General features: G+C 44.9%; 1 pseudogene; it reads right to left on the reverse strand.

Annotated features, from left to right (window-relative positions):
* LOC124974632 (TBC1 domain family member 8-like) lies at nucleotides 1-27,213 on the reverse strand (annotated as a pseudogene).
* Nucleotides 27,214-27,266: the final 53 nt, after the last annotated feature.

The following is a 27,266-nucleotide window of genomic DNA, read 5'->3' on the forward strand; positions in this document are numbered from 1 at the left end:
TATATATATATATATACCCATACCTCCAATGTGTGTGTGTGTGTGCATGCATCACATCTGAAAAGAAAGGTTCAGTCTGGATCACTAAAAGTAACAACTGATGCTGCAGGAGCTGCAGTAACTTAGAAGGAGTGTGGGGTAATAAGGTCTGCAGCCACACCTGGTCCCCAAGGGAGTGACAAGGTCAAAACTATTCTCTTCACTGCCGCATAGAGTCTACTTACGAAATTGGAGTCTATTCGCCTCAAATTTTCCATATAAAGAAAAAGTATGAATGTAGCAAAAATAATTTTAGTTCTTAAAATTAGAGGACAGGCAGCCCTTTGTCCCAGGACACACACGCGGGAAACTGACACTGAGATGCTCACAGATGCCACCGGCCAGTGGGAGGAACACTTGGTTGACACCTGAAAACCCACAGGGCTGGCACCGCCCGCTGCCCAAGTCACACAGCAGGAATGACATGAGAGCCACTAACGGACAGGGGAAAGGCTGGCTCCCCTTCTGCTGAGTCCTCAATAGAGCCCTTGCTGCCCAAGATCCACGGCCACCTCTCCACCCAGGTGGAGGAGCTGGTGCTCAGGTGCCACACCCTCCATGGTCATTGCCCAGCTTCCAGTGTCCATGGCATACCAGGGAAGGAGTAGCTTCAACAACCAGGTGGGAGTCAGGGTTCTGGCTGCCCAAAGGCTGGAGGACCACGGTCAGGTGTCTGGGGTGCAGAGGTGGGCTCTTGTCTTCACGCTCCTTGCTGCTGTGACAAGACACCATTTCAAGATCCCCAAACTTGTGGTCACTGCACCTGCTTGTCAAGTACAAAACAGGTGATGTGTGTCCAGCCCTCAAAAGAAAGCAAAAAAAAGTAAGAGGAAAATATGCACCATTATTAAATATTAGTTTAAAATGTGTTTTTAAAAGTATATGTCAATGAAAGTTCTAGAAGGTGAGGTTCTGGCAGACCCAGGTCCTTTTCTGCAGTCATCCAACCCTAAGAATGAGGGAGGATCTCTCTCAGCAGGTTTTGTCTGTTCCAAAGGGCATCAACCCCTGCAACCTTGGAGTGTGGCAGCACCCCAGCCTGTGAAGAAGGTGGGGGTGCCTGACAATCCCTCTGGATGTGGAGAGGCGTGTCTGCTCCACACCCACCCAGGGAGCACACCACCAGCCCCCCGAACCTGGGGGACACCAGATTAACCCCTACAAGCAGTGGTGTGATTCCCGACCAGCCACTCTATCGCGTTCAATGCCCACTCAGGACACCCAGCCCATCAGAGGTGACACAGGACTCACACCCCCAACTACTGGAGGCCAAATCATCTCTAGCACATTGTGTGTTCACACCCAAGGGGGTCCCTTCCTACACATGCCCTCTCGAGCCCACTGACACAGAGGTGGTGAGAGGGGGACTGTCACGTCACAGAAAGCCACCATACTGCAGGCTCCTACCATGTCCTTGTCATTGGTTGATGTGTCATAGTGCACAGGATGGTTGGCGTGGACCTGCTTCAGTCTCTCAAGCAGGGTCTCTTCCAAGGTCTCTCTATCCTTGAGCTCGATGAACTGGAAGGCCATCTTGCTCCTGATGCTGATGAGGATGTGGCTGGGCAGCAAACTGGTGTCCTCCATCTTCTCCATGCTCACTACCTGATGCAAAAGACGGCACATGAAGGGGAGGTGCTGGAGAACGGAACTGACTAATTATGCTCTGTACATGTTCCAATATGGAACAATGAATCCCACTGTTATGTATAATTGCAAGGCACTAATAAAAAGATTTGAATCACAGTAAGTACTGCAAAAAAGAAGGAAGGCAGGCCTCCATGAAATGCTCCCAAGTTAATCTAATATGGAATAATGGCAACAAGGACCTGAGATAAAGTTTGAAAAGTGTGCAAGGGAGCATCAATAACAATCACCAAAAGGCAGAAGTAACCCAAGCTTCCATGCACAGATGAATGGGTAAGGGAACTGTGGTTTAGGCTACCATGGAATATTACTCAGACTTCCAAAGGAAGGGAATTCTAACAGATAAGAGGTGGATGAACATTAAGAACATTGTGTAGTGGAAGAAACAAGTCACAAAATGACAATGCTGTAGGATTCCACTTACAAATTGGTTACAAGGTAAATTTCATGCTATGCATAATTCAAAAATAAATTTTTAGGTATGTAGGTCATCATGTCGATTTCTTGCTCCACTGATAATAATGCTTGCAAAATGAAGACATCTATTGGAGAAGGAGGGGATAGATCTGGGAAATCATATGAGGAAAAACACTGAGTTTCTAAGCAATCAGGCTCAGGACCTACGCTATGAGAAATGAGACCCCAGAGGTCTTGATGTGTAACAGCTGTGGTACCCCCTCAGCAGAGATGCCTGAGATCAAGGACCAAGCTGCTTGCATTCAGAAGCAAACTCAGGTTGCCCACACTCCTGTTTCCAATGAGAGAATCACAGAGTTATAGGAGGGACCTGATCCTAACATAAGGAGGCATTTTTAAATCTTTCACAAGTTCCACGGGAGAATAAATGCCAATTTGACCCCTATTTTCTAAAGGTGAAGCTTTTTCACAGTTTGTCTTTTTTTGGTATTTTTTTTAGGCAACAAAAGGGGAGGATCCCTTCCTAAAGAGCTGTAGGAAAAGCTTGGATTGCGAGGCATGTACTTTTGAATGACAGCTTTATCAACAGTGTGGGGCTAGGGTATGTTTTTCTTACCATCACTTCTAGGCAACTTTTGGTTGCCATGGCAACAAGAGAAAAAAGGAAGGCTGAAGGGGTAATGCTGTAATTCAGCGCACACTTCCCTCCTGGAGCCTGGCCATCAGATGGCCCAAGGTGCTCTGGATGGGATATAGTTGGAGTGTGTCCCCCGAAAGTTCTTGTGTTGAAAGCTTGATCCCCAATGGGGCAGCATTAAAGGGTGGTGGAACCTTAAGAGGTGAGATCTAGTAGGGGAAGGATGGGTCACTGGAAGAATAGCCCTCAGTAGGGATTATGGGACCTGGTTCATTCCCACAACAAGGATTGTTACAAAGAATGGTCCTTCCCCATTCTCTGGCTTCCTGTCTTCACACATGATGTTTCCATCCACTCATGCTCCTGCCATGGGGGCACTGTCCACCACAACACCCTCACTGGTGCTCACCCAACACCATGTTCTTGAGTCTCAGGACTGGGAGTTAATTAAGCCTTTTCTTCCTTTTTTTTGGTTAATAAGTAAACCTGGCATCATGGATTTTGTTGTAGTAGCAGAAAATGGACTCAACCACATGGGTTAAAAGATGAAATGGTGCATCAAAGTGTGCACGGCAGGTCAAGCAGAGGGGAGAGGCAGGGTGTACCTCTCTGAGCAGAAGGACAACATTGTAGCAGTCATCTTCTATGCTGGCAAAGCAGGTGGAGCTGTCAGAGGAAAACATGCATCCTGTGGTGTGGAACCGACTGAAGGGCGTCCAGAGGAGCAGTCCATCACAGTGTGCAGCTTCTGTTTCTTGGTAGCCTGAAAAAGATTCGAAACAGCTCCTTCTGTGCTTGGGTTTCAAGGTCCCTGGTGAGAGGTGGGGGGAGTTCAAGATACGGAAAGGTCAACAGACACGAGATTGAAAAGAAAACACTTTTGAACTTGCTGGCACAACGTGATAGTTTAGTGACTGAAATAAAAAAAAGTCATGCTCCTCCAGAGCCTGTGAGCCCCATGTTCCATCCAGACATTCAGTTGCCCTTCCAACCAAGTGCAAGGAGCAGAGCCCGCTGTCCCCACCAGCAAGAAATTCATAAACTCATGAATCAAATAAGTATTAGATCCTGGTTTGAATAACTGAGTACTCCAAAAATGGCAGCAAAGGCCATGTGTGGAGAAGTTAGATGATAAGCGGGGTGAGCATCGGTGAGACATGGGGAAGGTGGAGCCCTTGCACGGTGCTTGTGGAAGGCCAACTGACACTCTCACCTTGGCAAAGAGCCAGAAGCCCTCAAACGTTGAAAGTGGACCTAGTGTTTACCCAGACATTCCCTCCCAGGTGAATGCACCAAAAAGACTTGAGCACTGTCGTCCACTAACTGGCACACAAACACAGCAGCAGATTCATAGTCGAAGGTGGAAACTACCCCATGTCCACCAGTTGATCAATGGACACAGCAAATGTGGCACATGCCCTCAAGCAGGGTAGATAGTACCCAGCCAACAACAGAAAGTGTGCATGGACAGAGCTGGAAACCTCAGGCTGAGTGAAAGAAGCCAGACACAAAGACCACAAGGTGCCAGACTCATTTACATGAAATGTCCGCACAGGAGGCTGACAGACAGAAATAAAGAGTGGCTGCTCATTAATGTGAGGCTTCTTGGGACGATAATAAAAGGTTCCGTGGTTGTAGTGATGATTGTGTGGTCCTGTGAATATTGTAAAACCTCAACTACCCATTGAAAGTCTTAACTGTTCAGATGTGAATAACTGAAAAGGAGCCTGACTTTTCTCCAGAGGAGTACCAGGGAGCAAGGGAAAGGCAAGTGCACTGCGCCAAGTACACACACTGAATCACACATAATTTCCTATGTTCGTATAGGAATATACGCCTGGTGTAGCTCCACATCTTGTACAACCACAAGAAGGGAAGCTGTACTCCATGGATGTAGGACATGTCAAATTACACATGACAGTCAAGTATATCTACAAAGAACAAAGAAAAAGAAGTTCACATAGTGCAAGAATGGAAGGTGATGTCCCTCAAGGGGATCACAAGGTCCCTGAGAGTCAACAATGCCCAACACACTTACATTTAACTCTAAAAATTTTGCTGTCAACATGCTGAGAGTAGAATGGTGGAAACCAGAGGCCAGAGAGGTTGGCTCAGGAGCTCTGAGCCAGTGAGAGAAGGAGCAGGAAGTTCCAGGGTGCTGCTGCAGAGCAAGTGACTACAGGTGCCAATCCCACAAGGAATGCTTCATCCTGCTAGATAAAAGGATTTAGGGACCAGGAAACAAAAACAATGATCAGAGCCCCAAGAGTCTCTTTCGTAAGGAAGAGATAAGCGCCATTCATCTTCCAAAAGAACTATCACACATCAGAGGTGACCCAACACCACATGGAGTTGAATTTGGGAACAAAGAAACAAGGAAACCTATAAAGAGCATTTTTTTTGTGCCTTTTGTGGCAACATGTGACCAGTTTGAACTACATGCACACAGCTGGAAGGGACGGGAAGTCATTCTGAATACATGAAAACCCCAAAAATGCTGCTGTTCAAGGACCACCACTGAGAAAGTTGCACCCCCACCAGACAGTGAGAAGAAACAGCATGTCTTAAGGAGGAAGAGATCTGCTGTTTTCAAAATGACTTTCCTTGTATTAGCACTGAACACTAGACCTCATGGTTTTGAATGAATTCACTACAGGTTGAGTCGGCCTCATTCAAAATGCTTGGGACCAGAAGAGTTTCAATTTTCAGAGTTTTTCAGATTTTACAAGATCTATGTAAACTTTAGCAGTTGAGCATCCCTAATTAAAAAATCTAAATAAAAACTGCTCCAAAATTCGGTTACAAAACAAGAGTTTCAGATGCTGAGGTACTAAACTGCCTCATGAGCAAAGGCATTATAGCTATGGTTTACTCATCTCCTTGGATATTTTAAAGAAATGTCAATCGAAAAAAAAATAAAGGAATGTTAAAACAGATAAACAATTTTGAAGTAAAAGATTAAAGCTGTTTTTAAGATTAAACATAGGATTATATGATTTGGCTATTCCATTTCTGGGTAAAAATACTCAATAGAATCGGAAGCAGGTGTCAGAGAAATTAGTGTGCCCAGTTCACGACAGCATTGTTCACAATAGCCAGAAGGTGAAAGCAAAATAAGCATGCATGGACAGATGAGTGGATAAACACAGTGGGTATGTACATACGATGGATTATGATTCAGCCCTGAAAAGAAAGGACATTCTGACACATGCTGTGACAGAGATGAACCTTGAGGACATTATATTAAGCGAAATAAGCCCAAAGCAAAACATTGAGTGTTGTCTATTTCCGTGAGGTATTCAGCTGATTCCACAGAGACAGCAGAATGGCAGTTGTGAGGCAAGGTTGAACAGGGTGATAGTGTCTAGTAGGTAGACTTTTAGTTTAATCAAGTCAGAAGAGTTGTGGAATGGGCAGTGAGGATGGTCATGTATCAGTGTGAACATCCTTAATGCCACTGAACTGCATGCCTGAAAATGGGGAGGTCTGTGTTACATAAATTTCAAAGTAAAGAAAAAAAAAACAAAACCCTGTTTAATGACTAGTAGTATTTGATCAGTCCTGATTCTGTAAGTATGTCAAAAATTGAATCCAGTACTCTGTGGTCTCTCATAGGATCTTTCATAACGGTTTACCTTGACATCAGAGCTGTGGTTAGTTACCCAGTTATGATCTGCAAACCTGAAATCAAATTCCAACTCAAACACTGGGTTTGAACTTCAGATGATAAAGCTGAATTCCTTAGTGACACTGCAAGCAACTAGCCTGACAGTCTCCATGACTGGTGTCACCATGGACCAAATTATACAAAATACTGACTTACTCTATTGATGACAAAGGTATCGAAATCAGTTCAGCTGCCCTGAAAACATTTTTTACCATGTGATTTAAGATGAAAAGATGAAAAGATGAGGACTTGGTGTAGCTCGGTGGTAGAGCCCTGGTCTCGCATGCATAAGGACCTGGGTTCAACCCCAGCACCACCAGAAAACCAAAAAAAGGTTTCTATACAAATACCATGCCATTTTATGAAAGAAACTTGAGCATTCATGGGGTTTGCTATGCACACAGGCCCTCGAACCAATGCCCAGGGACACAGCGAATACCTCATAACCAAAAGGTGCTAAGCAAAGCACACGAAAAGGTCAAGCAGCTGAGGGACACCATGGGACTGAAGTTCTACCTCTTGGTGATCTGGCTTGGCTCCTGCACATCTGGCTCCAGACCTCATTATCCAGCAGCCTCTGCAGCATCACATCTACCAGCTGCTCCATGATCTTCAAGACCGCATCCAGGATCAGAAACATGGAGGAGTCACGCTCCTTATTCTGTGTGGTGATCCGAATGGTGTCGGCCACAAAGACGTTGGCTGTCCTTTCCAATTTCTGGATATCAACCCAAGGTATTACAAGTTGAACTGAAAGAGAAAAGATGCAAAATCAGATCCCCCATAAAGTGGGAGCCAAACTTCAAGCATCAGCAAATAACAATCCAACGTTCTATTTGTTTCTTTTAAGCTAAAATGCAAAAGTCTCAAAGCCTGTGCAGGGGAAGAGTACACAACTGCCTGATAGCTGCTGGTGAAACCCAACTCATGGGCCAAGGGTTTTCTTAAAGATTGAAGTGTCATCTCCCAGGTTGCTGGCTACTGCATACTTTCAAGGACCAACATTTTGCAATCCAATAGCATACATCTTCAAGAATATTTCAACACTCATGCAAAAGTTTCTGAATCACACAAAATCTACTTTCAAAAACAGCACTCACACATTAAGGTAGAAGAAAAAGGAGTGTGCAAGAGGGTTATTCATTTCTCGTTCACAGAAGCGGGCTGAGCATCGAGTCTGTGTCACATGACTCTTATTATGCTTTGAAGACACTACAAGCAGATTCTATGAAATGCTAAGGTAATACAGTACAGTCAGGCACAGTGTATGTACACCTCCGAGCTACCTGCATGCCTGAGGCAGGTGGGTGTCTTGATCCCAGGGTTTTAGGGCCTGGGCAACAAAACAAGACTTTCACTTTATAAAAAGAAAGCAGGTGCTGGGACATAGCTCAGTAGCAGAGCACTTGCCTAGCATGTGTGAAGCCCTGGGTTTGATTCCCAGCACTGCCAGAAAGACAGCCAGGTGCTGTGGCACCCACCTTTAGTGCCAGTGACCCAGGAGGCTGGAGGACCCCTCCTTGCTAGGGAGGTAACTTAGCTAGTCCTTGTCTCAAAAAGCAAGGTTGGGATGCGGGGCAGAGCTCAACAGTTAAGTGCTCTGGCTTCAATCCTCAGTAATACTGCTACTAATAAAGATAATATAAAATAGTGCAGGTGATATATTTTTAAACAAACATGCTAGTCCCAGATTTTTTTGGGGGAGGTGTTACCAGGGATTAAAGTCAGGGGCACTTGGCTACTGAGCCTCATCCCCAGCCTAATTTTGTATTTTATTTAGAGACAGGTCTCACTGAGTTGCTCAGTGCCTCGCCTTTGCTGAGGCTACCTTTCAACTTGCTATCCTTCTGTCTCAGTCTCCTGGGACGCTGTAATTACAGGCATGCACCACTATACGCATCTGAGAATTAGTGTGGATACAATGATAGGCAGTAGGCTAATGCAGAAGAAAACCGGAGAAGATAAAATCATATCTGTTAGCCGATTCCTCATACAGATAACAAGTAGAAAAACATGATTGAATATTAGCAATAATTAATTTTTTCCAAGTATCATCATCCTAACACAATTAGGTTTAGTGACAATCCTTAGTGTTCCAAATGAAATCATTTCCTTTTCACCTCAGAGAATGAATGTCATATTGTAACATTTCTTTCCACTTATTTAGCCATAGCATTTTCAATGACTTTAGAATTGTAAACAGCCTCATTACTATGTCAGGACTGGGACTACTCTTTTCCAGCTATGCCAGCTCTTCTGCCCACACTAGTTTCATCTACACTGCCTACTTGAGTTCATTAAGTGACTGCTCTGTGGAACGCCCTGCACTTAAGCAGCACAAATAGGAAAAACTAAACTACAAGCAAATAAGCAACACCAACTTGGCAGAACCCAGCCCAGAAACAGACATGGTGCACATTATAAGGGGACAAGGAAGGCATGGTGGACGTGACCAATCTGAACTGGGTTTTGAAGGACAAACAGGAGTTTCTAAATAGACTAAGGAGAGAAGGAAAAGCATTTGGAAAAGTGTTCATTTGGGAAAGCATTTCAGAAAGAAGGATGACCAAGGTTAGGCTGGGGCCCATTCCAAGCAAGGTCAGGAGATGACTGGGCACACAGGGCAGGATACTGAGGCATCAGAAGGGAGTCTGGTGAGACTGAAAGAGAAAACAGCATGTGCAGGAGGCTGGCCACAGGAGATATTGAGAAGGAGGCCTCCCACTGGCTGCACTTGGAGAATAAATGAAGAAAACCACACATACGTGTGTGTCTCCCATGCCACCCAGCACGGGCTCTTGAAATGGCTTCTGAAAGTGCTTTCAATGGCAATGGCTTTTGAAACCTTGAACACACAACTGATACCTGTGGCTTTGCCTTTTCCTGTGGGAATGCCAGTACTGAGGACAGTGCCCACTGCTGGTGTGATGTCATAAATTCTTTCTGGATTTGAAGTGGACCCAGGTAAAGTGTTCTGCATATACAACAGTCATGATGTTCAAGGATGGGTGTTTTAAAAGATGTCCTTCTGCATTAAGAAGCAGAAGTACATGCTACTCCTATAGAAATATTCACCCATCAGATATGATACTGTTTCTTCAACATAATCTATGGTAGTAAAAGGTTTTGAGAAGCTATTTAAATAAGTTACATAGATATGCTCCTGAAGGTAGCAGAAAAATGAATTGTCTCCAGAAAACAAGCAAAAAAAAAAAAATCAAGCTCCTTCGTTGTAGCATGTATACTTCAACTTAATTATCTGCACAAATCATTTGGAAACTAATCCAGTATCACCTGCTGTCTTCTCAACCACCCACTTAAATCTTTTGCTGTGGGATTTAACCTTTAATGGCTTCTCTAGGGAGCCATGCCAATCAACCCCAGGGCCAACTTTATCTTGAAGGACCAAATACTGCAGATGCTGGCACTGGGCTAACATGACTTCATTGACCAGGAGAAGGGGTAGAAGCAGAGGTGGTTGATGCTGATGTACAGACAGCCTTGGCGGGGCACCCAGCCCTTACAGCAGCAGCAAGAGCAGTAGGTGACCACCTTCTCTGCCTCGAGGAGGACGAACCTGGCCTCCAACGTCACCACCACTTCTCAGAACTTCCTGGGCTCCCCTTTCTGCTCAGCAAGCCTGCTGCTGCTCTCTTAATCTCTTAAGCAATCAGACCCTGACTCACAAGAGACAGGGCCTTCATCCAGGGAGCTGGGCAAAGGGAAGGAAGACAGCACAAGGGACAGGAAGCAGGAAGGACAGATGCACCCAGGCACTTAAGGAATCGCTGTTGTTTCCACGACAACCACTCCTGTCCACAACCCTGAAACAGCCACAGCCAGAGGGGGAAAAAAAAAGGCAGAGATCAATTAACCATCACAAGGTTGCAAAACACAAAGAGAAGTCTCTCAGTCACTTACTGACCATGAAGCTGTGGCTGAATCAGCTGACTTCTAAGGTTTTGAGAATTTTAACTCACAATTATTTCCCAAATCCTCCCTACACTCATGCTACAGTTTGGATCTTCAATGCCTCCCCAAGGTCCATGTGTTAAAGGCCTGATTCCCAGCTAGTGTATTGGAAGGTGATGGAAATGCACAAGGTGGTGTCTGGCAGGAGGTCCTTGGATGACTGCGGACATGCCCTTGAAGAGGACAGCGGGACCCCAGCCCCTTCCTCTCTGCTCCCTGGCTCGCCATGAGTTGAACACTTTTCCTCTGCCATAAGCCGCTGCCTTGATGTGCTGTCCCATCACAGGCTCACAAGCAAGGGGCCCGATCAGTCACGGACTGGAGCCTCCAGAACTGGGAGCCAAACCAACCTTCCCTAAGTCAGTCACTCAGGTATTTGTGACAGCGATGAAAAGCGAAACAACACAAGAGATATGAAACCCAGTGACTGGCTCTGGTGTGGGAACTCACATCAGCCCCGAAGAACTACGCAACTAGGACCTAAGAGTCTCTTTAAAACATGAACGAATGTCTTCATTAGGTTCAAAAAGGTCAGTATAAAGCCAACTGCAGGATCTGGAGAAGACTAATGCCATGCACCACCACTGTCCACTCTGTATTTGTTCAAGGTGGAAGGGAGGACCCTGGCCAAGCTTCTAGAGGGCTAAAGTACTCCTAAATCCCTGGGGAGTGCGGGAAATAGCAGAGGGCACAATCTGACACTGCAACTCTTTTGTCAACTACCACCAAGAAGGGACCTTTGTGATCTGTGGTGGTGACAGAAGAGACTAGAATAAAAGCTGTGGTCCATGTCTCAAGGGTGACAGTCTGTCGTTACCTGTCCTTTTCTTTTTCTTAACATTTTCATTTGTGTTTTATATGACTGTCTTATGAGAGCCTATGTTTCCTAAATGAGGCTATTTTCTCAGGGGTGTTACCAAATCCTCACTGTATAAGTCCTTTTAGAAATGAAACCTGGGCACTCACATTAAAATAATCTAATCATAATTACTATAAAATAAACCTCAGTGCTGGTGAAGTGTACTGTTTTCTTCATTATTTATCAGGCTCTAGAGCCGACTGGCATGGCCGAGAACAGGATTCAGAGGCTCCAAGCAGACACGATGGTGGCCATAGGGCCTCCCAACTGTCATGGCTGCATGTCTGGTCCCAGGAAGAGCTGAAGCAGAGGGATTTTTCAAGTTTTATGGAGCAGCCAAGGGCCCAGGAAAGGTCCAACTCTCACACCTGTGGATCTGGCCCGAGGAGTGGGGAGAACAAAGGCCACGATGTGCTCTCGCTTCCCAGCACTGCCTCCTCAGCTTTCCTTTCTTCCTTCCTTCCTTTTTTTAGGGCATACTAGCTTTGAAGTGTCACGGATCAAAACTGTCACCCCCAAACATGCCACTTCAGCATAAGGATAACTGAGCCAAAGATAACTGAGAGACAAAAAAGACGGGGTACCAGAAAGACTGTCCGCCCTGCCCCATCTGCCTCGAGTCAGGAGGGACTCTCCATCTGCACAGGTGTGTCCCCCTCTGTCCTGGGAAGACACCTTTGACCTCTTGATCTCAGCAGCATGGGGGGCTCACACAGCCTCATGGAGAGAGCCCTACCTTGCCATTAGTTTCCCCCATGTTTACCTCCCCGACGCTGCACCACCCCAGAAGATGGACCCCTTTTCCTGTCACTTCAGTCCTCAGTCAACTGGTTGCTTTCCCTTAAGGTGCTGTGCAAGGTCGATTCTAACCACCCTACCAGTTACATGGCTGAGTTTCTGCCACGTGTATACACTCTGAGTGCATGCATATCAACTCTTTCTCTCTTGCTCATCTGCTGCATAGCGATGTCATTTCCGGGCCTCAACTACAGAACCTAGGGAGAGGACACTTTTCCTTCTCCTATAGAAGGATCTCAGGAAGCAGCATAGCAGAAATCAATTTCCTTCCTCCCAAGCAAGGGAAATACCTCAAGAAAAGAACCACTACAGTTCACGTTAGGCCAAGAGAGGCAGGTCAAGTGTTGCTGATGCTCAGTCCCATCTGATACAGGAGACCGAGGCACAGTTCATCAGCAAGGATGAGGGGTGTCCCGAGAGCTGTGTGTGTCTTTTACCGTAGCCCAGGTCAGCTTTGACCCCACAGGTAAGAGGTCATGCCCTGGCTGCCAAGCACTGGATGGCCTCGGTCACCCCTGTTCTTCACTCATCCTGGTCACATCCCCTAGTCCCCAAATGCAAAAGACTGCTTCTTTTGCTTGCTCTAAAATCAAAAATTCACTTTGACACCCCTTACGAAAAGCTGGAAGTCTTCAAGTTTGTTTTCAAAAAAACAAAATCCATGGTCTGGGATATTCACAACAGTTCTATTAGTGCATTCTACTTATACACAGTAGTGGGGTTCACTCTGACATCATCATACAGGCATGGAATAGAATGAGCTCCATTTCCCTCCCCTGGGCTGCCTACTTTAGTGGGCTCTCTACTACGTATTTGGTCTTTAATTAGTGCTTCATAGGTGTGCATCAAAGATGGAATTCACTGTCGTATATTCATGTATGTATACAGCACTATTTTGACAATTTCTTTCCACACTGGGGATCCTTTGAATAGAGGAAATGAACTGAGGGTGAGGAAGGAGGAACAGGAAGCGGGAGGAAAGATGGATGGCTTTGGGGAGGTTTTATCCCAAGGGAAGAAAACTGTATTGCAGGCTTATATGTTCAAGTATGTAAGGAGAGTCCACTGTAGAACAAGGAAACATGTCCCTCCCCAACAGGATCTTAAAGCACCAATTACCATCATGTCCTTGCAAGGACACCAGTTATGTAACAATGTAACTGGCAGCAGGTATGGACAAATACCTCCCAAGATTTCTCTCCTGTCTTCTCACACCTTAACTGGCTGTAACTCCATTTAATTAACATCTGCAGAACAAACATCCACTATTGGGACCAGAGCACTAGGTCCAATGTGGTGACAAATGTTACAGCTAAAGAGAAAATGAGTCAGGAATAACTAATTTGAGGAAGACAATAATATGTTGCTCTGCAAAAGCAGAAATCTTAACATTATGGTATCCCACGAGAAAAAAAAAAGGATAATTATATCTGTAAAAGATAACAGGAATTAGGCCTGAGGATGAAGCACCACCCTCTTTTTTTCCTAAATTTCAGGTGTATCTTTATGTGCCGCAAAGACTGACAGGTGACAAATTGAACTAATTTGCCTTTGCACATTAATCCAAAAAGTGTAATCGGACTGGTGAAGACTGTGGGTACATGGCAGAGTTCAAAATGTCATGAAGAGTCACCCCAGATAGGGAGAAAGGTAGAGATCAAAGGGCCTACCTTCACCTTTCCCTTGACAAAGCTGGCCATGTCGTCTTTATAATCAAACACAGAGTATGGAGGAGATTCTGTCCCAGCCAGTTCCAGTGCTGGTTGATTTCCTCTAATGTGGTACCTGGATCAGAATAGAAAGAGAGAGAGTGAAAAACAAGAGTCATCGTTTTGCTAACATTAAGTCACTGTGTTAATGTTCTGCAAACATCCTGTGCCAGGGTTCTCACACCCAAGCCACAGTTTGTAACTGAAAGCTGGCACTTTCCACTGGTGCCAAGGTCTCTCCCGCCACTGCACTGGGACTTACAAACTTCAGTCCCATGACCACTTAGGTCAGCTCACCAAGCAGGAAAACCTTGGAACTGTCCTGTGACCACCCTGCACACCTTGATCATGTGCAGAGCACCTACCACTCAAGTGTCAGAAGCATTTGCAATGGTACAGCTGTTCCAGCATGGAACACAGACCAAGTGGCAGACGATTCTCAACAGTCTCACTTAGTGTCTCCTGGGAGAAGAGAGGCCCGTGGAGAAGTACCAAAGTCACGTTCAAAGGGGAAGAACCTCCTGGGAAGGTCCTCACAAGGATGTTGTCACTGCAACAGGCACTGGTTGACCGACAAGCAACAGCCAGAAATTTCCCAGGTTTACAAATGGACACTTCATACCATTTACAGCAATATTGAGATTGCTATCAAAAAAACCAGTATTTAATACCTAATCCATTAAGTATCACAGCTTAGCCTAAGCTCCTATCAACACGTTCAGAGCACACCCATTACCCTGCAGTTGGGCAAAACCATCCAATACAAAGCCTATGTATTATAAAGTGTTGAAGAGCTCACGTAATTTATTGCATACTATGCTGAAGTGAAAAGTCCAAGGTTTCTACGCCTATGCTTCCACGTGACCGAGAAGTCCAAAAATTGTGAAGTCTGAACACGCAAAGTCAGGGGGCCATCTGGATACGTCACTTTCCTTTGCCTTACAAATCTTCAACAGGGGCCTCGGTCACCTTTTTGCATGCTTCCCCACTATCTACCCACCATGCTTACTGGGCACTGACTACATGCCCAATGCTGTCCTGGGCACAGGAGGGAAACAGCCAGAGAGACACTGGAACTTTTACTTCCATGAGGGAGGCAGGAAAAAAGAAGTGACCTGAGCACCAGCAGGGAGTCAGCACAACGGATGTCTGAGCTCTAGCCTGAAGGACTGGGCATGCTCCTCTGTCTACAACCCCAAGCCACTCAGTCAATGCTCACAACTTCTCTCTCTGCCTAAAGTGAGGCACCTTTAGGAAGCCTGGAGAGACTTTGGTCCATGTGAAATTAAAATAGCAAAAACAACTTGTCTCCCTTCCTATCTGTTATCCACAGATCTTTTGCCAAATAACACAGTTAACCCATGAAGTAGTTTAACTCTCTCTTCCACCTAGTTTAAAGGAAAAAAGTGCTCTTAAAGGCCCCCCTCTACTTCCCTGTCCTGTCACACAGGACCCTGGATAAGACAGGGATCATCCTCACAGGCCGCTCTTCCCATTCCTACTCTTGAGCTGGTTCCACCCAGGGTCTTTCCTACCCTTTTTGTTTGTACTTTATTGGACACTCACATTCCTTGGCAGGGATCCTTTCTCAATGCTCAGCACACAACCAAGTATGAGGGCGAGTCAATGACATGCAAGACGCCCAAGTAATGCCTGCACAAGTACAAATATCCCAGTCAACAGCACAATCCTCACACCAGAACATACCCATGCCTCCCATCCTCACTCCCCACAAGAGAACCCTGAAAAGAACAATTCACTACTGAGGACCTTCTGAGGGCAGGGCAATGGTAGAAAACAAGCCAGGCAAACCTGACCTGTGTCGACCCAAGGAAAACTTCCTCAGTATCCGGCAGCCCAGTGATGCAGTCTCTTGGCACAGACATGCAACATGGGGTGGAGACTGCCCAAGTCGGACACAGCCCTTGCACTTTGCCCCCCGGCTATTACCACACACGCACACACCTGGGAAAACCCTGTTAATCAGACACCAAGACGGTAAAGGAAAGGGCCACTTTATACCCCCAAACACGTGAGTGCCCTGAAACACACCCCTAAGAAGCCAGGCTCACTCATGCTCATAGCTCAGTGTGCTTCTGATCACCAAGAAAGAGACAGACATGTGAAGGAGAGCCAGAGCTTCTGAAATCAGGTGAGGCTCCCCGGGCATTACCTGCAAGCACAACAACAAGCAGATGCTCCGCATGTTCACAACTCAGGATCTGGAACATTCCAACGGGAACAAGACTCACCAGTGCCTATGGCCCAGTGAACATTGCATCCATCCAGGAACTCTCCACATGCTATGGGAGAGTACACCTGTGAGCCGGGAACTTGAAGCGGAACTCGAAAGGGAGCGCCCTCAGTGTTGGAATCCAGCACTGCCTCCAGAGCACCCACCAGGCCACGTATAAGGCAAAAGAGAAGCAAACACACCTGTGAGCTCAGGGACATGCAGAACCACAGCCAGTGTGTAGCTGCCACTCCCACATGCGGAAGCAGCATGGTCACTGGTGAGAGCCCAGGCATAGCTCCAAAACCCTGCAGAATCAGAGATCCATGGGGCCCAGAGCTCTAGCTTCCTCACACCCATTTCCCCAGCATCTGCTGTTGGAGTTAGACTGCCCGATTGGAACCCCAGCTCTACCACTTTCAAGCTGTGTGGCCTTGGGAAAGTTACCTGATTTCTCTGTGCCCTGGTCTCTTTGGAAGCTAAAGCAACCACGATATGCCTCCAAGGGTAATTATGGAAATTAAGTCATCATTCAAAGTACCTAGACTATTGCCAGGCCCTTCAAGCACCAGGTAAGTGTCGCCCGTTAGGATCCTCATCATATCTACATCTCACATGGAAGAATAATCCCTTTCTACTCCAGAAAGGTACCCTGAGAAATATGACAACACATCCAAGACCCCACAGGACAGAAGGCACACGTAGCAGGTGAAGGATTGGCATTCTGCTGTGATGAATGGCATCCTGAATCACTGGCAGGTGAACAAACCCAATCCCTCCTCCCTGGAGGAGCTGAAGCCCTCCACTTTCCTTTGCCCATGCTCCTTCACTACTAGGCCCCGAGAGGGCCCTGAGTGACCTGAGGAGTTTATTTTGGTTTAAGACCCCAATATTAAAGGAAGTTGAATCATTAAGGAGTATGTCACTGACCTGCCACCCCATCACCCCAGAGTGTGCAGCATGTTTCACACCAGCAGGGACATGTGCCAACACAACAGAGCACCCCACAATTCAGAAAGTTAATGCTGGGACATTCCTACCCTCTGCTTCTCAGATCCTGCCAGTTTCCAAGTGCCTCACAAACCCATCCTAAGGGGAACAAACACGCTGTGACTTGGAAATGCATGGGATGTATCCACTTGTTCCTCCCGCCTTGGCAGCAGGGCACTCTGTCACTGGACGGCCCTCATGATCGCAGGCTGACTGGGGCCTGCCCCACATCACAGAGGATTAGGGCATATCCCCAGGAAAAGATCCAAATTCAAAACTGTATATATGGGGACTTGGGCTGGGGATCAGTGGCACAGAACCTGTCTGGCATGTGGGAGGCACTGGGTTGCATCCTCAACACCCTATGAAAGGGAACAAATAAAGGTCTATTAACATCAAAAAAATTATTTAAAAAAATGCTTGTTTGGTTTCTACTGATCACAGGTTGCTTTTGTACCACTGTAGAAACAAAGGCACTAATCCAGCCCACAGGAGTTGAGAACTGCTTGTCTTATGACTCTACCACATTGGACCTGTTCAGAATCACCCACTGCCTTGAGCCGTCACATCTCCCAACACACCTTTGACTTTCGTGAGCTTGACGGCTTCAAAGATTACTGGCCAGTTCTTCAGCAGCAAATCCCAGTTTTCGCTTGCCTGACGCTGATTAGATTCAGGTTAAAGTCTCTGGCCAGCCTCACAGAAGGAATGCTATGCATCACATCCTCTCAGGTGGACACAATTTCAACTTGTTCCACTCCTGGTGATGTTCACTTGGTCTCTTAAGTTAGTGGCTGCTTGGGCTCTGCACCATCAACTTATTCCTTTTTCCCTTGTAACTCACAAGCCTCCTAGAGACAAATAATGAAGTTATATAAATTTCCCATTCCTCAAACTTTCAATTTATTCACTTTTATCAGTATGGTCTCATCTTTTCTGCTTTTCTTCAAAGAGTAAGAATTCATTACTATTATTTACTCGGATGATTTAATTGTCCCAGGTTTGGCAGGTAGGAATCCCTTCAAGCTGGGTTCTGTGTCCTTTGGACATGTACTCATGGTTTTTCATAGTCTCTGCCACAATAAAATATTCCAACATTGTCTCGTACTTTCCCTGCACCATCCCAGAAATGGGACATTTTTCCCAGAAATTCTATTTCTTTTCAAGAGGATTGCTATACAAAAGCCACCTGGCATTCTACTGGCTTGGGAGGCTGAGGCAGGAGGATTGTGAATTCAATGACTGCCTCAGCAACTTAGCACAACCGTGGCTCAAAATAAAAAAATAAAAAGGGCTGGGGATGTGGATCAGTGGGTATGTGGCCCTAGGTTCCATCCCTGCTATAAAATAAAAATAAAAAGCTGGTATCTGGAAACTCATTGGTAACCGGGTCTGTGTGTATACATATGACTCATGTATTTGCACACAGGCATACACATCTCTAATGCAATGTGTGTATGTATACATAATCTACATAGAGAGAAACTGAGTTCACACTGATGCCTCCTGCAACCCACTCCCCATGTTTATTCTTACTTCTTTCCTTGTTCTCAGCTCTCTTCTCCAACAGAGAAGCCCAGCCTCCACCACCCTTGACAGACTTACTTGCACATCAACCCTCTCTTGCTCCCAACCTCCACACCCAAGACACACCCTGCTCACCCTGTGCAACCTCTTCCTTGATGACCGGCACCTACACCACCCTTACCTGCCCTACGGGATGACTTTCCCCAGCAGAAGGAAGGAAATATGTGGTTTTACAGCAATTATTCTTTGGCTAGTCCCCTGACCCTTTAAGGGTTTGTTATTTGGTGTCAGACGACGGAGCAGGGACAGGAAGGCTGTCCTGTCTGCTAGATGGAGAGCTGACACTTAATACAGAACCCACAGGCAGCTTAGCAGAGCTCAGTGGAAGAAAACAGCAGGCTGGGGTAAGGGCACTTAAGGCTGTGTTTTCAAAAGACCAGTGAAATGCCACGTTTGTCTAGCAACTATAAAAAATCCTGGTGGAGACACCGAGGAAGACTAGAAAGGAGCCCATCCCAGGCGCTTCTCAGACGTCTCTGACAGAACCCATGCAGACTTTGTAACAGCAGCCTGGGGGACTCTAGGTGACATGGAATGAAGAGAACAGGGAGGGTGTGCAGCACCCGGACAGTCACAGAGGGGTGCTGAGTTTTGAGGCAGAGTGGGAATTTCTCTCACATGCTTCTGGAAAGGTCTGGAGGTCTGTGTCAACCCGGACCCTTCAACTGGTGGACAGGTGGGCAGAGCAGCAATCAAAAAGCCACAAGGGGACTTCCAGCTTCAGTTCCAGCATGCAAAGAGCTTGGGAAGCACCCCTCCCATAAATACAAGCAGAGGCCAAGCAGACTGCAAATCACAGGCTTTTCTTGGACTCATCGGAGAACTGAGGTCACGGGTCAAAACATAACCCCCAAAGCTAAAGCGGCACAGGTAATCCGAGGGACACAGCTGGGACCTGCTCCCCCAGTGCTGAGGTCATAAACTGCAGGACACTTGAGTCCTCAGTCTCACTGTGTGAGGGCCTGACTGAAAGAGAATAAGAAAGCCCTGGTGCTGCGATCTTAAGGGACCCCAAGGCAGCACAGGTGTTCTCACCAGAACCCCACCAGTTCCCACTGAAAGACCCCAGGGACACCTGCCCAGCTCTCTGGACAAGGGAAGAATAAGGCCATGAGGCATCCTCAGGTCCTCACCCCAGCTGGGGAAAGTCCTTCTCTGGCTCCTGTGTCCCCTGTGGCTTTCCTGTCCCCACAGGGGTGGGAGGAAGTGGCTAGAAAACTCTTGGGAATGTCACAGGCCAGGGTCACAAGTCCACTGATGACTGAGATAGATTGATGATTCTAGGACCCTCCCCCTTGCCAACAGCAAAAGCTCCAGGATAAATGAGAGCACATGACAGCTCAAAGAGCAGGGAGACTGGGAAGTTCTTAACCCAGGGACATAGGGGAGACACAACCAGGGACATGGAGGAATGTGAGGCCTCTGGTACCTTCAGCTACAGGAAACTGCAAAGAACCAAGTCCCAGCAGAGTAGCAAAACACACATGGAAGATGATTTCCTCACTTGTTAGTATTTATTTATATATATGTATAAATAATAAGTTGTTTATATACCATAATAAGTTTTCTCTCTATATATATATAGAAAAACATGCCAGTAGGCAAGAAAATACACATGATTAAAAGATAGGACTGAGGAGATAGCTCAGTCGGTAGAGTGCTTGCCTTATAAGCACAAGGCCGTGGGTTTGATCCCCAGAAACCAGAAATAAAAAGAAAAGATAAAGCATGCATCAAAATGACACACAGATAAGACAGATCTTGGTACTTTGAGAGAACTTTTAAAATAAGTGCGATTTATAGGTGAAGGGCTCTAAAGAAAAGGTATAGAGTATGGAAGACTAGGTCATGAAAGCAGACAGATGGAAACTCTAAGAAATGAAAAACAAAATAAATAGAAATAAACAAAAATGAAGATTGCCCTTCATGGCTCATCAGTAGATGGGACAGTCAAGAAAACAATCAGTGAACTTGAAGACAGATAAACAGAAACCCCCCCACACACTGAAAAGCGAAGAGTGAGACAGAGACATAGGAAGTATACAATATCTGACTGCTGGGGATAATTCCCAAAGGTAGAAGGACCCCAAACTGGAAAAACAGAAGAAGAGGAAAGCAATCATGTGAAGCAATAATGACCAAGACTTTTCCAAAATTAATGACACACCCCAGATCACAGATCCAAGAAGTACAGAGAATACCACGCAGAAAATTATAAAAAAAAGGAAAAATATTTACAAATCTACACTGAGGTATATCATATTCAAATTGCAGAAACAAAAAGAAAATCTTTAAAGAAGAGGGGGTGTGAAGCAGACAGCCTAGGAAGAACACGGTAATTATAGCAAACTAGTCCAAACATACGATCAAGGGAGTTGAAATAAGGTGTTGAAAGAAATGAATCACAAACCAATAAACCTAAATGAAGTGAGGATTTGTTTGGGGGGGGATACTTGGTATTGAATCTAGGGGTGCTCTACCACTGAACCACATCCCCAGTTGTTTTACTGTTTGTTTAGAGACAGGGATTCAAAAATTGCTGAGGCTGACCTCAAAGATGTGATCCTCCTGCCTCCTCTACCAAATTGGTAGGATTACCAGCAAGGACCACCATGCCAGGCTATGTCCAGTGAAATTATCCTTCAAAATTGAAAATGAAAGACTTTCTTGAAAAAGAACAGGAAATCCATATCCAGCAGACCTAACCATCAAATTCGTCAGAGAGAAAGAAAACACATAGGTCAGTAGTTCTAAGCTACGTAGGAAGAAGAGTGTGTCTCAGGAAATGAATGATGGTAGATTCAAATTTCTTATTTTTCCTATCCCTAAGCAACTGAAAAGAAATGTTTGAAGGGTTAACAAAAAGTTTATTGAGTGATTACACTATGTAAATAAGTGAAATGGATGACAATGTCAGAAAAGATGAGACAGGATCTGGGAATACTATATCTGCATTTGGCCAAGCATGGTGGTGCACACCTACAATCCCAGTGGCTCAGGAGGCTGAGGCAGAAGGATCACAAGTTTAAGGCCAGCCTCAGCAACTCTGAGACCTTGTCTCAAAATAGAGCTACAAATGGACTTGGGATATGGCACAGTGCTTAAGTGTCCCTGGGTTCAATCCCAAATACACGAAAAAAAAATCTACATTTCATGTGAAACAGTATAATATTTGTAGACACAGACTAATCTGGAAATTATGTTCCAAACCAGAAATATATACTACAAATTCTTTTCAACCTACTGTTGGCAAGCTAACAGATAAATGGCATCACCAAGCATTCAACTGCTAAAGAAGCCAGGGAAAGTGGTTCAAAAGAAAAAGAACAGAACAAGGAATAGAAAACAGTTACCAACCTGGTAGAGATTCATCTAACAATGCCAACAATCATTTTACATGTGAATGGCCTAAATACACCAACCAAAAACACCCAGGGATTTTCAGAATGGATTTAAGAAAAAAAAAGAAGCAAGAAAAGAAAACCAAGCCCACAAGAAACCCATGTCACTATCTTTTTAATATATATTTGTATGCGATTTGCTAAAATTTTGTTGAGAATTTTTGCATCGATGTTCATTAAGGATATTGGTCTGAAATTTTCTTTCCTTGATGTGTCTCTGTCTGGTTTAGGTATCAGGGTGATATTGGCTTCATAGAACGAGTTTGGTAGGGTTCCCTCCTCTTCTATTTCATGGAATAGTTTGAGGAGTATTGGAATGAGCTCTTCTTTAAAGGTTTTGTAGAACTCGGCTGAGAACCCATCTGGTCCTGGACTTTTCTTTGTTGGTAGGCTTTTGATGACCTCTTCTATTTTATTGCTTGAAATTGGTTTATTTAAGTTGTGTATGTCCTCCTCGTTCAGTTTAGGTAGTTCATATGTCTCTAGAAATTTGTTGATGTCTTCAAGGTTTTCTGTTTTGTTGGAGTATAGATTTTCGAAATAGCTTCTAATTATGTTTTGTATTTCACTTGTGTCTGTTGTGATGTTTCCTTGTTCATTCCGAATTTTAGTAATTTGAGTTTTCTCCCTCTTTCTCTTTGTTAGTGTGGCTAAGGGTTTATCAATTTTATTTATTTTTTCAAAGAACCAACTATTTATTTTATTAATTTTTCCGATTGTTTCTTTTGTTTCGATTTCGTTGATTTCGGCTCTGATTTTAACTATTTCCTGTCTTCTACTACTTTTGGTATTGGTCTGCTCTTCTTTTTCTAGTGCTTTGAGCTGTAGTGTTAACTCGTTTATTTGTTGATTTCTACTTCTTTTTTTGAATGCACCCCATGAAATAAATCTTCCTCTAAGTACTGCTTTCATAGTGTCCCAGAGATTTTGATATGATATGTCTTTGTTCTCGTTTACTTCTAAGAATTTTTTTATTTCCCTCCTGATGTCTTCTGTTATCCATTCATCATATAATAGTGTATTATTTAGTCTCCAGGTATTGGAGAAGTTTCTGGTTTTTATTCTGTCATTTATTTCTAATTTCAATCCATTATGATCTGATAGAGTACAAGGTAGTATCTCTATCTTCTTGTATTTACTAACAGTAGCTTTGTGGCATAAAATATGGTCTATTTTAGAGAAGGATCCATGTGCTGCTGAGAAGAAAGTGTATTCATTCTTTGTTGGATGGTATATTCTATATATGTCCGTTAAGTCTAAATTGCTGATTGTGTTGTTGAGATCTATAGTTTCTTTATTCAATTTCTGTTTGGACGATCTATCCAGTGGTGAGAGAGGTGTGTTAAAATCGCCTAGTATTATTGTGTTGTGGTCTATAGTGCACCACGATCAAGTGGGTTTTATCCCAGGGATGCAAGGTTGGTTCAACATTCGGAAATCAATAAATGTCATTCACCATATCAACAGACTTAAAGTTAAGAATCACATGATTATTTCAATAGATGCAGAAAAAGCATTTGATAAAATACAGCATCCCTTCATGCTCAAAACACTAGAAAAAATTGGGGTAATGGGAACATTCCTAAACATTATAAAGGCCATCTACGCTAAGCCCATGGCTAATATCATTCTAAATGGTGAAAAACTGAAAGCGTTCCCCCTAAAAACTGGAACAAGGCAGGGATGCCCTCTTTCACCGCTTCTATTCAACATCGTCCTTGAGACTCTAGCCAGAGCAATCAGACAACCAAAGAAATTAAAGGGATACGAATAGGAAAACAAGAAATCAAAATATCCCTGTTCGCTGATGACATGATTATATATTTAGAGGAACCTGGAAATTCCACCAGAAAACTTTTAGAACTCATAAGTGAATTCAGTAATGTAGCAGGTTACAAGATCAATGCTCATAAATCCAATGCATTTTTATACATAAGTGATGAATCTTCAGAAAGAGAAATTAGGAAAACTACCCCATTCACAATAGCATCGAAAAAAATAAAATACTTGGGAATCAATCTCACAAAAGAGGTGAAAGACCTCTACAATGAGAACTACAGAACACTAAAGAAAGAAATTCAAGAAAACCTTAGAAGATGGAAAGATCCCCCATGTTCCTGGATAGGCAGAATTAATATCGTCAAAATGGCTATACTACCTAAAGTTCTATACAGATTCAATGCAATTCCAATTAAAATCCCAATGATGTACCTCGCAGAAATAGAGCAAGCAATTATGAAATTCATCTGGAAGAATAAAAAACCTAGAATAGCTAAAGCAATCCTCAGTAGCAAGAGCGAGGCAGGGGGTATTGCAATACCAGATCTTCAACTCTACTACAAAGCAATAGTAACAAAAACGGCATGGTATTGGTACCAAAATAGACAGGTAGATCAATGGTACAGAATAGAGGACATGGACACAAACCCAAATAAATACAATTTTCTCATACTAGACAAAGGGGCCAAAAATATGCAATGGAGAAAAGATAGCCTCTTCAACAAATGGTGCTGGGAAAACTGGAAAACTATATGCAATAGAATGAAACTAAACCCCTATCTCTCACCCTACACAAAACTCAACTCAAAATGGATCAAGGACCTCGGAATCAGACCAGAGACCCTGCATCTTATAGAAGAAAAAGTAGGTCCAAATCTTCAACTTGTTGGCTCAGGATCAGATTTCCTTAACAGGACTCCCATAGCACAAGAAATAAAAGCAAGAATAAACAACTGGGATAGATTCAAACTAAAAAGCTTTCTCTCAGCAAAGGAAACTATCAGAAATGTGAAGAGAGAGCCTACAGAGTGGGAGAATATCTTTGCCAACCATACCTCAGATAGAGCGCTAATTTCCAGAATCTATAAAGAACTCAAAAAACTCTACACGAAGAATACAAATAATCCAATCAACAAATGGGCTAAGGAAATGAACAGACACTTCACAGAAGAAGATGTACAAGTAATCACCAGATATATGAAAAAATGTTCAACATCCCTAGTAATAAGGGAAATGCAAATCAAAACTACCCTAAGATTTCATCTCACCCCAATTAGAATGGCGATTATCAAGAATACAAGCAACAATAGGTGTTGGCGAGGATGTGGTGAAAAAGGAACACTCATACATTGCTGGTGGGGTTGCAAATTAGTGAACCACTCTGGAAAGCAGTGTGGAGATTCCTCAGAAAGCTTGGAATGGAAACACCATTTGACCCAGCTATCCCACTCCTTGGCCTATACCCAAAGGACTTAAAATCAGCATACTACAGAGATACAGCCACATCAATGTTCATTGCTGCTCAATTCACCATAGCCAGATTGTGGAACCAACCTAGATGCCCTTCAGTTGATGAATGGATAAAGAAACTGTGGCATATTTATACAATGGAATATTACTCCGCAATGAAGAATGATAAAATTATGGCATTTGTAGGCAAATGGTCGAAATTGGAGAATATCATGCTAAGTGAGATAAGCCAATCTCAAAAAACTAAAGGACGAATGATCTCGCTGATAAGCGGATGAGGACATATAATGGGGGGTGGGACGGGCTAGCATTAGGTTTAGGGTTAGGTTTAGAGTTAGGCTAAGGAGAGCAGTAAGAATGAAGGAAAGAAGGACTGTGTAGAGGGAAAAGAGGGGTGGGAGGGGTGGGAGGGGTGGGGGGGGAGGGGAAAAATATAATAAACATCATTACCCTATGTAAACGTAAAAAAAAATAAATAAATAAAAAAAATAAAATTAAAAAAAAAAAAAAAAAAGAAACCCATGTCACAGTCACACAAAGGAAAAGCAAAGGGGTGGGGCTAGGGATGTAGCTCAGTGGCAGAGTGCTTGCCTAGTATGCCCAACTCCCTGACTTCAATTGTTCACACCACAAGAAATTCCACCAGCAAACAGGATCCACCAACATATAAAAGAAATTACAGCTCATGACCAAGTGGGACTTGCTCCAAGTATGCAACAATGGTCCAGCATTCGAAAATTCATCAATATAGAAGTAGGGGGAGGAATCACAAACTTATTCCAATTGATACAAAAAGCATTTGACAAAAATGGAACACCCACCCATTCATGATTAAAAGAAAAAAACATAGCAAATGAGGAATTAAGAACTTGTCTAACTTGATAATATCATTTACCTTCTCGCCCCCAAACCCTACAATTAACATCACACTTACAGAGAAACTCAACACTTTCCTGATAACCAGGAACAAGGTAAAGACAACTTCTCCTATCACTCCTTTTCAACATCACACTGAAAGATCCAGCTAATATGCTAAGACAAAAAGAGGAAACAGAAGGTATACAGAGAGAGAAGGAAATAAAACTCTGTTCAAAGATGACATCCTTTTCTTTAAAAAATAAAGGACAGAATCAAGGAAAACTTAAGGAACTAAGAAGCACAGCAGAGCTGCAGGGAAGAAGAATAACACGACAACTGCTTTCCAACACTGCAGCAAAGGCCGGCTGTAACTTGGGCGGGGTGGGGGGGACGCGTAGTAGACACCATTGACAAGCCAGAGAAATGCAGAAGAAAGGAAACAAACCCGAGGCAAGGCCATCCTGACCCGGTGTCTCCCAAGAAATCCCCACCTGCGACTCACCCTGGGCTGGGAGCTGCGAGTCGTCCACCCCGCCCCCCCAAGCCCCTTACCGCTGAGGCCGCCACGCTGCTCTAGGTTGAAGGAGCCGGTGCTCCTCTTGGTCACCCAGAGCTTCAGGGCGTCCTTCAGCAGCACGTCGTCGGGCTTCTTTCCCTTCCTTCTGGTGCCCCTCTTCACGTAGCTGGGGCCAGGGCCCCACGTGGCCCAGCTCGCTCTGGAGGAGGCGGCGGCAGCGGCTGCACAGGAAACGCAGGCCCGCGGGTGCCCAGCGCTAGCACTTCCGCAAGCGCAGCAGGAGGAGCGCTCCAGGGAAACCCACGCAGCCACGCACCGGCCCCGCCCCGCACACCCCGCGCAGCCCGTCCAGCCGGCCAGGCAGCGTCTGCAGCGCCCCCGAGCCCCTCTCAGCCCAGCAGGCTGCAGAGGCGCCTCCCGGGTTTCTGGGTCCCAACCCCCGGCTGGGAGCGGCGAGCGCAGCGGTCAGTGAGATCCCAGGCCCGACCCACCCCCGCCACCCCCTTACCGCTGAGGTGACCAATCCCCTCGCTGTGCCCTCGGCGCTGCTGTGGCATCTAGTAGCCGCTGCTCCTCTGGGCCACCCAGAGCTTCAGGGTTCTTCACCAGCACCTCCTTGGGCTTGAGCCACATCCCGGGCGATCCGGCTACACTGTGGGGAGCCGCTTCACATTGCCCGGCCACCA

This window comes from Sciurus carolinensis, unplaced genomic scaffold (genome assembly GCF_902686445.1).
Source record: "Sciurus carolinensis unplaced genomic scaffold, mSciCar1.2, whole genome shotgun sequence".
Taxonomy (NCBI): Eukaryota; Metazoa; Chordata; class Mammalia; order Rodentia; family Sciuridae; genus Sciurus; species Sciurus carolinensis.